Genomic DNA, 11863 nt, shown 5'->3' on the forward strand with positions numbered 1-11863 from the left:
TCTTTGTTTCAAAGAGCCAAAAGAGCCTAACCAAGACAGCTGGCCATGCTTGTAAACAGATGTCTAGCTGAGGGACAATACACTATTGCTCTATCGCAAAATAATCCTCTTCCAAAAAGGGACCATGAATTTAGGGGCAACCATATTTTTTAAAAAAATTTTTATTTTATTTATTTATTTTTTATTGAGTTCATAATAGTTTACATCATTGTGAAATTTCACTTGTACATTATTTCTTGTCTGTCACCACACAAGTGCTCCCCTTCACTCCCTGTGCCCACACCCACCCCCCTTCCCCTGGTAACCACTGAACTGTTTTCTTTGTCCATGTGTTTCTTTATATTCCACATGAGTGAAATCATATGGTGTTTGTCTTTCTCAGTGTGACTTATTGCGCTTAGCATAATACCCTCCAGATTCATCCATGTTGTTGCAAATGGGATTATTTTGTCTTTTTTTTATGTTTGAGTAGTATTCCGTTGTATATATATACCACATCTTCTTTATCTAGTTGTTGGCTGATTGACACTTGGACAGTTTCCATGTCTTGGCTATTGTGAATAGTGTTGCAAAGAACATAGGGGTGCATATGTTACTTTGGATTGTTGATTTCAAGTTGTTTGGGTAGATACCCAGTAGTGGGATAGCTGGGTCATATGGTATTTCTATTTTTAGGTTTTTGAGGAATCTCCATACTGTTTTCCCTAGTGGCTGCACCAGTTTGCATTCCCACCAGCAGTATATGAGCGTTTCCTTTTCTCCACATCCTCTCCAACATTTACTGTTTTTTGTCTTGTTAATTATAGCCATTCTGACTAGTATAAGGTGATATCTCATTGTAGTTTTGACTTGCTTTTCCCTAATAATTAGTGATGTTGAGCATCTTTTCATGTGTCTGTTGGCCATCTGTATATCTTCCTTGGAAAAATGTCTGTTCATATCCTCTGCCCCTTTTTTGATTGGGTTTTTTGTTTTTCTGTTGAGTTGTGTGAGTTCTTTACATACTTTGGAGATCAACCCCTGGTCTGATAAATGATTCGCAAACATTTTCTCCCAGTTGATGGGTTGTCTTTCCATTTTGTTCACGGTTTCCTTTGCTTTGCAGAAGCTTTTTAGTGTGATGTAGTCCCATTTGTTAACTTTTTCTTTTGTTTCCCTTACCCAAGTAGACATGGTATTCAAAAAGAGTTGCTAAGACCAATATCAAAGAGTGTATTGCCTATATTTTCTTCTAGGATTTTTATAGTTTCAGTCCTTACATTCAAATCTTTAATCTATTTAGAGTTAATTTTTGTGTATGGTGCAAGATAATGGTCTACTTTCATTCTTTTGCATGTGGCTGTCCAGTTTTCCCATTGCCATTTATTGAAGAGACTTTCCTTTCTCCATTGTATGTTCTTGGCTCTTTTGTGAAAGATTAACTGTCCATAGACATGTGGTTTTATTTCTGGGCTTTCAAATCTGATCCATTGATCTGTGTGTCTGTTTTTGTGCCAGTACGTGCTGTTTCGATTACTATGGCTTTGTAGTATGTTTTGAAGTCAGGGATTGTGATGCCTCCAGTTTTGTTTTTTTCCCTCAGGATTGCTTTGGCTACTCGGGGTCTTTTGTTGTTCCATAAAAATTTTCAGATTCTTTGTTCTATTTCTGTGAAGAATGTCATTGGGATTTTGATTGGGATTGTAGTGAATCTGTAGATTGCTTTAGGTAGTATGGACATTTTAAGTACGTTTCTTCTTCTGACCCATGAACATGGAATATCTTTCCATTTCTTTATGTCTTCTTGAGTTTCTTTCAATGTCTTATAGTTTTCAGTGTACACGTCTTTCATCTCTTTGGTTAAGTTTATTCCTAGGTATTTTATTCTTTTTGTTGCGATTGTAAATGGGATTGTATTCTTAATTTCTTTTTCTGCTAGTTCATTGTTAATGCATAGGAACGCAACTGATTTTTTAAAATTGATTTTGTACCCTGCAACTTTGCTGTAGTTGTTGATTACTTCTAATAGGTTTCTGGTGGATTGTTTAGGGTTTTCTATATATAAAATCATATCATCTGCAAATAGCAAAAGTTTCACTTCTTCCTTTCCAATTTAGATTCTTTTTATTTCTTTTTCTTCCCTAATTTCTCTGGTCAATACTTCCAGTACTGTGTTGAACAAGAGTGGTGATAGTGGGCACCCTTGTCTTGTTCTTGTTCTCAGTGGGATGGCTTTCAGTTTTTCACCATTAGGCGTGTTGTTGTCTGTGGTTTTGTCATATATAGCCTTTATTATGTTGAGGTACTTTCCTTCAATATCTGCTTTATTGAGAGTTTTTATCATAAATGGATGTTGGATCTTGTCAAATGCTTTCTCTGCATCTACTGAGATGATCACGTGATTCTTATTCTTCATTTTGTTAATGTGGTGTATCACATTGATTGATTTGCGGATGTTGAACCATCCCTGCATCCTTGGAATGAATCTCACTTGATCGTGGTGTATAATTCTTTTAATGAATTGCTGTATTCGGTTTGCCAATATTTTATTGAGGATTTTTGCATCTAAGTTCATCAGTGATATTAGCCTGTAGTTTTCCTTCTTTGTGTTGTCTTTGTCTGGTTTTGGTATCAGGGTAATGTTGGCTTCATAGAGTGTGTTAGGAAGTGTTCCATCTTCTTCAATTTTTCAGAATAATTTGAGAAGGATGGGCACTAAATCTTCTTTGAATGTTTGATGGAATTCTCCAGAGAAGCTATTGTCCTGGACTTTTGTTTTTTGGGAGGATTTTGATTATTGTTTCAATCGCTGTACTTGTGATAGGTCTGTTCAGATTCTCTATTTCTTCTTGATTCAGTTTTGGGAGGTTGTGTGAGTCTAGGAATTCATCCATTTCTTCTAGGTTATCAAATTTGTGGGCATGTAGTTTTTCATAGTATTCTCTTATAACCCTTTGTATTTCTGCAGTATCTGTTGTAATTTCTCCTCTTTCAGTTGTAATTTTATTTATTTGAGCCTTCTCTCTTTTTATCTTGGTGAATCTGGCTAAGGGTTTGTCAATTTTGTTTGTCTTCTCAAAGAACCAGCTCTTAGTTTCATTAATCCTTCCTACTGTTTTTCAGTCTCTATTTCATTGATTTCTGCTCTTATTTTTATTATTTCCCTCCCTCTGCTGACCTTGGGCTTTATCTGTTCTTCTTTTTACAGCTCTGTTAGGTGCATTTTAAGATTACTTATTTGAGATTTTTCTTGCTTGTTGGAGTAGGCCTGTATTGCTGTGAATTTCCCTCTTATGGCCGCTTTTGCTGCATCCCATTAGAGTTGGTATATTGTATTTTCATTTTTACTTGTCTCCAGATATTTTTTAATTTCCCATTTGATTTCTTCAATGATCCAACGTTTGTTCAATAGCATGTTGTTTAGTCTTCACATATTTCTGAGTTTCCCAGTTTTGTTCTCGTGGTTGATTTCTAGCTTCATAGCATTGTGGTTAGAAAAAAGGGTTGGGATGATTTAGGGGCAACCATCTTGATCACCTATAGGAATCAGAAAGTTGCCTTTAAAAATATGTTACTTTAAAAAGGTGAAGTTTATGGTATGTGAATTATATCTCAATAAAGCTGCTATTAAAAAAGTGGTTTTTTAAAAAAGTTAATGTAAACACAGATTATTGAGTTTTTTCAAGGTACCAGGGAAGTCATCAAGGACTAATGTGTGGGACAGATTGAGTCTGCCTTTCAGGAGCAAGAGGTGCTTCAGAGGGTATAACTGAATGTCCTGGGGTTAATTTGATTTCTGACATAGGAGCTTGGACAGTGCCAGAGTAGTTGGGGGAAAGCTGGGGAGCACCAGGATGTACCCTGACTGTAGAATTATGGTCTGGATAGCATGTGTCTGGTTAGGTTATGTTGGCAAGCTCTCCCATCCAAATGATCTCAACATCTGCTGGCATTTCACATCCATTAGGATGGCTATTATCAAAACAACAACAACAACAACAACAACAAATGTTGATGTGAATATGAAGAAATTGGAACCCTCATGCATTGTTGGTGGGAATGTAAAATGATACACCCACTATAGAAGAACTGTTATACTATTTTCTACAGAAAAAGAAATTCAGTAACACTCAGGGAGTTGTTCTGAGTGGTATGTGTGGAGCAGGGCCTGGGTGGGGAGTACACAATGCCTGAGAGGGAATGCAGTGAGATCAACCCAGAAAGAGAATTAACTGATATCAGAGACCATTACCCAGGTTTTATCAAGATAAAGGACCTCGTAGAATTGAGTGGAGGTTTGAGATTCTTTCAGACCAATATGGAACACTTAAGGGCTCTCTTTTCCATGTTTCCAAGCTTATGCATAAATATCATATTCGTATGTATATTTGGAGTCTGTAAATTGGAATATCATAAATGGACATGGCATCTAGACCCAAGGGCATAAGGATGGGCTGAGGGGAGGCAGTGCTGTGTGAGACTTGGGGAGGAAACCTTTGTCTGAGCCAGGTAAGCTGCTGCTGGTGCCCTGGGGGCATAGTAAATGAGATCCTCCTCATTACAGATCCCCTAGGATGGTGTTTCCAATAATGCCTCATGTGAGATTCTGGACGTTCCACATAAGAAAGGATTTGGTCTTCAAACAAGGCTGATCTAAGTCATCATCTCTCCCCTTCCTTACCTTGGCTGATCAGGACGCAAACTCTGAATGGTGAAGTGAAAGTGACTTATCCAAGATTATGCAGGTAGGTCTGTCTCTGCCTCTTTTTATGGAATATTTTACTACACTTTCAAACAATTTGAAGTTATGTATCAGTATGTCCTTATAGGGATTCTTCTCTCTATCTTCTTTGAATTACCTTTATCCAAGCCCCTGGCGGGTGGTAAAATGCATTCTTATTAATTCAGCAAGGGGAAACCTAATGATCCAATATATATTCCCCTTGGAGCTGAGCAATTCTCCAATAATGGTGGCCTTAGTCCAATAATAGCCAATAATGCTGACCAGGTGTCCTTAGGACCAGTGGCATATGCCTGAAAGATGGTTGGAGAAGCAGACTTCAGTTTAGAGTCATAGAACAGAATGGATGAATTATTTAACTCTACAGCTGTCAAGCTCCTTAGCATCTTGCCTCACCAACAAACCATGCACCGGACAGAACATGCTTCAACCTCCTACCCAGCAGCCATCAAGGCACCTTTGTGGAGCTCTATATCAACAGATATGATTTCATTGCTTTGTGAGGTATGGTTCATAGGTGCCACTTACTTAAGGAGCCGATGGGCTATTTAAACTGTTTCAAGTATCAGTGATTTACAGTGTTGGACACATTTCAATAAAAAGGATAGTAACTAACACACATTGAGTGCTTGCTATCTCCCAGGCACTGTTCTAAGTGCTTTTTATATGTTTACTCATTTAATCTTCATAACAACCCAATAAGGTAGGTACTCATTATCCTGACTAAGTGGGTATAGAAACTAAGATAAAGAGTGGTTAAGTCACCTATCAGCAGTCAATAAGGGGCAGAGCTGAGATTGGAGCCCAGAAAATCTGGGTCCAGAATCTGTGCTTTAAAATCTTTATGCTATTCTGCCCGCCTCTCCTCCGCCACCCACCCCCACCCCCACGCGCTGCCCTGTACTGTATAGTCTGATATAATGGAAAATTATACATCAGAATCACGTCTTCCAGTCTCCTGAAGGACATTATGGCCTTCTTCATGTTTATTTATTTGTTTTTCCCCATCATGTTGTCATTGGATAATATCCTTTCTGGATCCCAACATTCAGTGTCAACTCTAAGATTTGTGTTGCTGTGGAAAATTTCCAGCTGAATGCAGTTTTCCTTATGCTGATTGGTAAATAACTTGTAACATTTTTGCGCAATGTGATTCTGGAAAGGAATTATTATCTTCTCTCTTATCCCCTACTTGGAGGTGAAGCCTGGCAGGCTGGCCTGGCTTGTTTGACCCTTAGAGGCCTGGGCAGGATGCCTTAGGTTCTCACCCACAGCTATGAAGGGGGAGCCAAGACTCCCAGACTGGTGGGAGGCAGCCAATGAACTCAGGAATTTTCTTTGAACGGGTCATCTAAATGAGGTAGTGTTGAGGTACGTAACGAGAGCTGAAGCGGGGAGGAAAGTGGGGACCAGAAACCCAGTGAAGACAGGAGCAGGAAGAGGCAAACCAACAAAAGTTGCTGGAGGGCATTCTGGGCAGTTTTGAGCAACTCTGTGCAAGATCAGAGACCAGAAGCTATTGCCAGAAGCACAGGCATGTTTGAATAAACTTCACAAACCCCACAGAAAACTTAAAACTCTATTTGAATCTTTATTAATTTAGATATCCCTTAAATACACATGTAATCAATATGAAAAATCCTGTGCACTCTTTCTTACTTAGTGTTAGTCAAGCATTTCCAGGAATCAACATAGTCCACATTCTTGGATTTCAGATAATTTTATGACATTCCTTCCTATTGCTGCTTAGCTGTTCCCTTATTCTTAAATTGGTTTCTATCTTTCTCTACTGGGCAATGCTTTGGTAAGGTGTTGTGGAACTGCCTGTTAAAGTAGCATTCCACCAACCACACATACACCTAGCCTACTCACCGTGGGCAAAGAATCTTGACCAAAATAGTCATCAGGGTCCACCTCGTCTAGCTGTCCACCCATAACAATAACAAAAGGGCTCCTGGATTTCAGGGCTTCATAAAAACTTCAAAGGATTAAGAGAGGTCAAACCCAAACTATGAAAGAAGAAAAATTTATTATATACCAGTTATCCTACACACGACCAGATATCCCATAAGTTAGAAAATATTGCGTAGGGTGCTTCTATCTAACTTTTAAATCCTCTGGCCATGGCTAACCCTTTTGTCCCTGCCATCTAGTATGATTCTTCTTCTGCTTTTGTCATCCTGATTCTTCTTGTTTCACTCCTTTGCTTAAAACCCTCCACTGAATCTTACTGCTCTTAGAATGAAACTCAAGTTCCTAACTATGGTCAACAGAATAACGGCCCCCAAAGATGTCCACATCCTAACCCCTGGAACCTGATTATGCTCTTACATGGTGAAAGAGATTTTGCAGATATGACTAAATTAATGATCTTGACATGGGAAGATTATCCTGGATTATCTGGGTGGGTTCAATGTAATAATAAATTTCCTTATAAAAGGGAGGCAGGAGGGCCAAAGTCAGAGAAGGAAGAGGTGATGATGTAAGCAGAGGTGGGAGTGATTGTGGGGCCATGAGCCAAGGAATGTGGGTGGCCTCTAGAAGCTGGAAAAGACAGGAAAACAGGTCCTGCCCCAGAGCCAGAGCAGCTGAATTGTGCTGAGGAATATTTCTGGGTAAGTGCCAAGGCTCTCACATTATACTCTTCAATGTAGTAGAATTAAAGTCTTCTGAAAATCATCAAGCACAATGTAGACACCCATTAGCCACAGTATTTATCAAGTGCTTTCTGTGTGCAAAAGCCTCTGCTTTTCTATATAATTGTAGTGGGTTGAATAGTGGCCCCCTCAAAAGATATGCTTGTCTTAACCCTGAGAAGCTGTGAATGTGACCTTATTTTGAAATAAGTTCTTTGCAGATATAATCACATTAAGGATCTCAAGATGGGATCATCCTGGATTTAGGGTGGACCCTAACTCCAATGACAGATGTCCTTATAAGAGAAAGGCAGAGGGAGATTTGAGGCACAGAGACAGAGAAGGGCAAGACCATGTGAAGACAGAGGCAGAGAGTGGAGTTATGCTGCCACAAGCCGACGAACGCCTGGAGCCACCAGAAGTTGGAAGAGGGAAGGAAAGATTCTCTTCTGAGTCTTCAGAGGGAGTACGGCCCTGCCAACACCTTCAGAGGGAGTTTGTACTTCTGGCCTCTCAAATTGTGAGAGAACAAATTTCTTTTGTTTGTAAGCTGGGTTTGTGGTCATTTGTTATGGCAGCCACAGAAAAGTAACACAACAATCTCCCCTACACCTCTCTATTATGCCATTAGGGTGAGCCATTAGGGTCCTGTTCGCCTATCATGTTGCAGACAGAAGACAACGTGCCATCCTGCTCCCTCCTATCCCTCCATGCTGCTGCTTGGGCTTCCTGTCTCACCCCTCCTGTGCTTTAATCACTCATTAGTGTGACTTTGCTTTCTGCACACATAGTACAACCAGCATTAAGATTAAAAATGTTTAATAACCAGGATGGTGCAGGCTCTGACCAATCAGAATGGACACCTACTGCAGTTAGGGAGTAAAGTCCAGGAGGCCCCTGGCATTCCAGGCGTTACCCCTTTGGGTGCTGGATCACGGAGACCAGATAGTGGCAAGTGTCCTGACATTAATTCTTACTGTGTACCAGGCACTGTGCTACCTGGACTGTCTCTTTGAAACCTTACCACAACCAGATGGGTGAGGAAATTGAGGCTTAAAGGGGTTCAGTGATGTTCCTGAGGTCACATAGAGAGCAAGCAAGTGGCAGAGTAAGGGCTGGAAACCAGGCAGCCCAACTCTGCGCTCTGTTGTGGGGTGTGTGAAGAAATGCCTGGAGAGGGTCATTGCTCTATGGAGCAGGGAATGCTTAGAAAGAAGTGCCATCCAATTTGGGGCCCTCAGAAATGTAAATGATTTATTTCAGGAAAATGATGATAGAGGGGTTACTAGTTGACTCTATCATTCAGTCCTGATTGGAACCACAGGCCCAAGAATGCATTGACTCCAAGAGGGAGAGGAGGCTGGCCAGAGTGTGGGGTGCTCCCTCATCCCTACTGCAGGGAGAGGTGAGCTCTGTGCTCATGATACAATCCAGTGCAGAGACCTCAGACTATGCAGATGCCAAGGGACTTCCCGGGAGTCGAGAATTACAGCCAGGACCCGGAAGGTGAGAACTTGGTTAGGTTCCTTGAGCCCTGAGGCTTCCCCACGCTCGCTGTTCTTTTCCTGCCCGCTTCCCTGAGCTGATCTATAAGTGAAGCCTTGGCATGGAAAGGGCTCGTGTGCTTTTGTGAGGCAAAGACTAGATAAAACAAGAAAACCTGTGTTTCTGGCCCTGGAGGGGAGAAGTAAAGCCAGGGATAAAATTGGTGGTGATGGCTTGAAAGAGGGAAGGGCCCTCAGTCGCTTAAGGCCTGCAGAGGAGAAGAAAGGAGAACCAGGGAGGCCTATCTTAGCTTCAGCCAGAGGTGGGCCCCTGGGGCTTAACCACTGAACACCCAGAACTCCCCAGACAGGCAGGTGGAAGAGAAAGTGAGAGGGCATAGCCGTGGAATTTACCAGTGGGTGACCTCCTTGCCTTTTCCCCCTTATGTGCTGATAGCCATGTTTGCTGAAAGTCAGTGACATTTTCTGGTACTACATATGTAGGTGTACTTTACAGGAACTTTTAAATAAATATAGTCCCACGTGATTCATTATTCTATTACATTAGTTAGTTGTTGGCATATCTGTCACATCATACACAAAAGCTGAGCTATTTCAGTGCTTGTACTTATGAGTCATCTTACTGACTTTCTGTATTATATATTTTCCACCCCTGTTCTATAATCTCATTCTTTCATTCAGTGTATACAGGTGATAATTATGTTCTTACCTTCTCCTACCTTCTTTTTTTCTGAGATCAAAATAGCAACAACAACAAAAAAGGGCAGATATGGTTTTCTTTAACATTTCATGAAAATTTATAAAAACTAAGCTTGACACTAGTGCTTCAACTTAGATCTGAAATCACAAATAAACTAATGTAAATGCTCCCCTGATATTTGCAGTAAGCAAAAGTGTATATAAAAATAGGCTTGCATTTGAAGGGCCTATCAAATCATATGTCCATCTTGCCAAATTGCCAAGTCTTCAAAAATTCTTTGTTATGTTGAATGGATCTGTTTCATCCATTACTGGTACTGAAATCTGAAAAGTTCATCTTACCACCTCAATATTTGTCAACACCAAGAGAGTTGAAGAAGAGAGGAAAAAATTATATAGTGACCCAAGAAAAGATGGATTTGTATGACTGAGAAGACCCCAAACCAAATGTTTTATTTACTACACTATTTCTGGAAGGTTTCCCTTGGCAACTTTTAAATGTTGTTATATCATCCTTTCTTGGAGGCTACTTTAGCTGTTCAAATGTGGTGAGGGGAAGAGAGAATTATAATACGAAAGGAAGGGAGAGTCTGTCTTCTTTGACTGAAAAATGTTTCTCCAGTTCCCCCTTTTACTTACATTGAAACCCTCTCCAGTTTACTCAGCCAAACTAGTTGAAGCTGCATTGCACATACTCAAAGGGACACACACTTCCCCATTCATACAACCACATGAGGAAGTTAGAAGCATAACTTTGACTCAACAGGAGTTTTTCTATCCACATGCTTTCCATGCCAGAGTGGTCAGGCCTCAGGTGAGGGTCTTCACACAGCGCCGAGGTTTCTTCTCAGCAGCGTCCAAACTGATTGCTCAGCAGATGGTTTTGAGAGACGCTTGGACCTCAGAGAGCTGCCCATGGTTATTTGTCCAGGCAGATGCCCTAAAATTACAGACGGGTACAAATTGATGCTTAAGGAATGGCATGCCTCAACAGCTGGAAATCTGGAATGTTCTCAATTTTTAAAATGTTTCCTAGATGCTGCAGATGATGACTTTGTTCTTCAGCCATGACCACAGGGGCCCAGAACATGCTTTTTTTTTTTTTTTTTTTTTTTTAAAGATTTTATTTTTTCCTTTTTCTCCCCAAAGCCCCCCGGTACATAGTTGTGTATTCTTCGTTGTGGGTTCTTCCAGTTGTGGCATGTGGGACGCCGCCTCAGCGTGGTCTGATGAGCAGTGCCATGTCGGCGCCCAGGATTCGAACCAACGAAACACTGGGCCGCCTGCAGTGGAGCGCGCGAACTTAACCACTCGGCCAGGGGGCCAGCCCCGAGAACATGCTTTTTATAGCGATTACACTTAATACATTTTAGGCTCAGTTTAACCATATTTTGAAGTAAAAATACATGTATTTTAGAGAACCGAAAGTGACCCAAGGTGGCTGGATCATAGTATTGGTATTATTAATTGGCAGTCTTTTGTTTGAAATCAACAGAAAACCCAATTTACTCTGATTTAAACAATGAAGAGAATTCATTGTCTCACCTAAAAGGCCAGAGGTTGTTCAGGCCAGAGGTGGTTCAGGCTATAGATAAGGCTTGATGCCATCAAGGGTCTTATTTCTTTTCCTCTCTCTGTTCTGGCTTGTGCTGTGTGAGCAGCTTCCTAGGTCAGACTTTCTACATGGTCCCAAAGTGGATGCCAACAGTCCTGGGCTTATATGAATCCTTGTTCATTTCAGCAGGAGAGAGAACATCTCTTTCTTCAATTGTCAAATAAAATTCCTGGGCTTTATTCTGATGGGACCAATTACTGTACCCAGGAGTATGGGATAGACTGCTAGGCAAAAGCTAGCTCATCCTTGGAGCTGAGGGAGGGTTAATCCCATCCCACCCACTCAGTTTTGCTGAAAGTGGGAAAGGAATGGTTATGCAAAAGAAAAGTGGGACATTGTTTTACCAACAGAAGAGTACACGGATGCAAGGAGGAAAATATAACAAGATTGTGTATTGAGTGTGTTGGGAGGAAAACTGTAAGTTAACCAGAAAGGTAGGCTGAGGAGTGATAGTGAAGGGCTTTGTTAGGAAGCCTGACCTTGACTTCCTTTGAAGAGTTGTAATCAGCAATTATCACCCAACATGCACAGAAAGCTCTCCAGGGGCACTTAATATCCAATAATTTTTTTTACAAATAAAGCTTTTTTTCTGTGTGGTTCTAAGAGTTAGATGTCTGGTTAGTGAGTAGATGGGTGCCTATTATTTTAGTTGTTGTATTTTTTATGTTTGGAATATTTTACAATTAAA

This window comes from Equus caballus, chromosome 9 (genome assembly GCF_041296265.1).
Source record: "Equus caballus isolate H_3958 breed thoroughbred chromosome 9, TB-T2T, whole genome shotgun sequence".
NCBI lineage: Eukaryota > Metazoa > Chordata > Mammalia > Perissodactyla > Equidae > Equus > Equus caballus.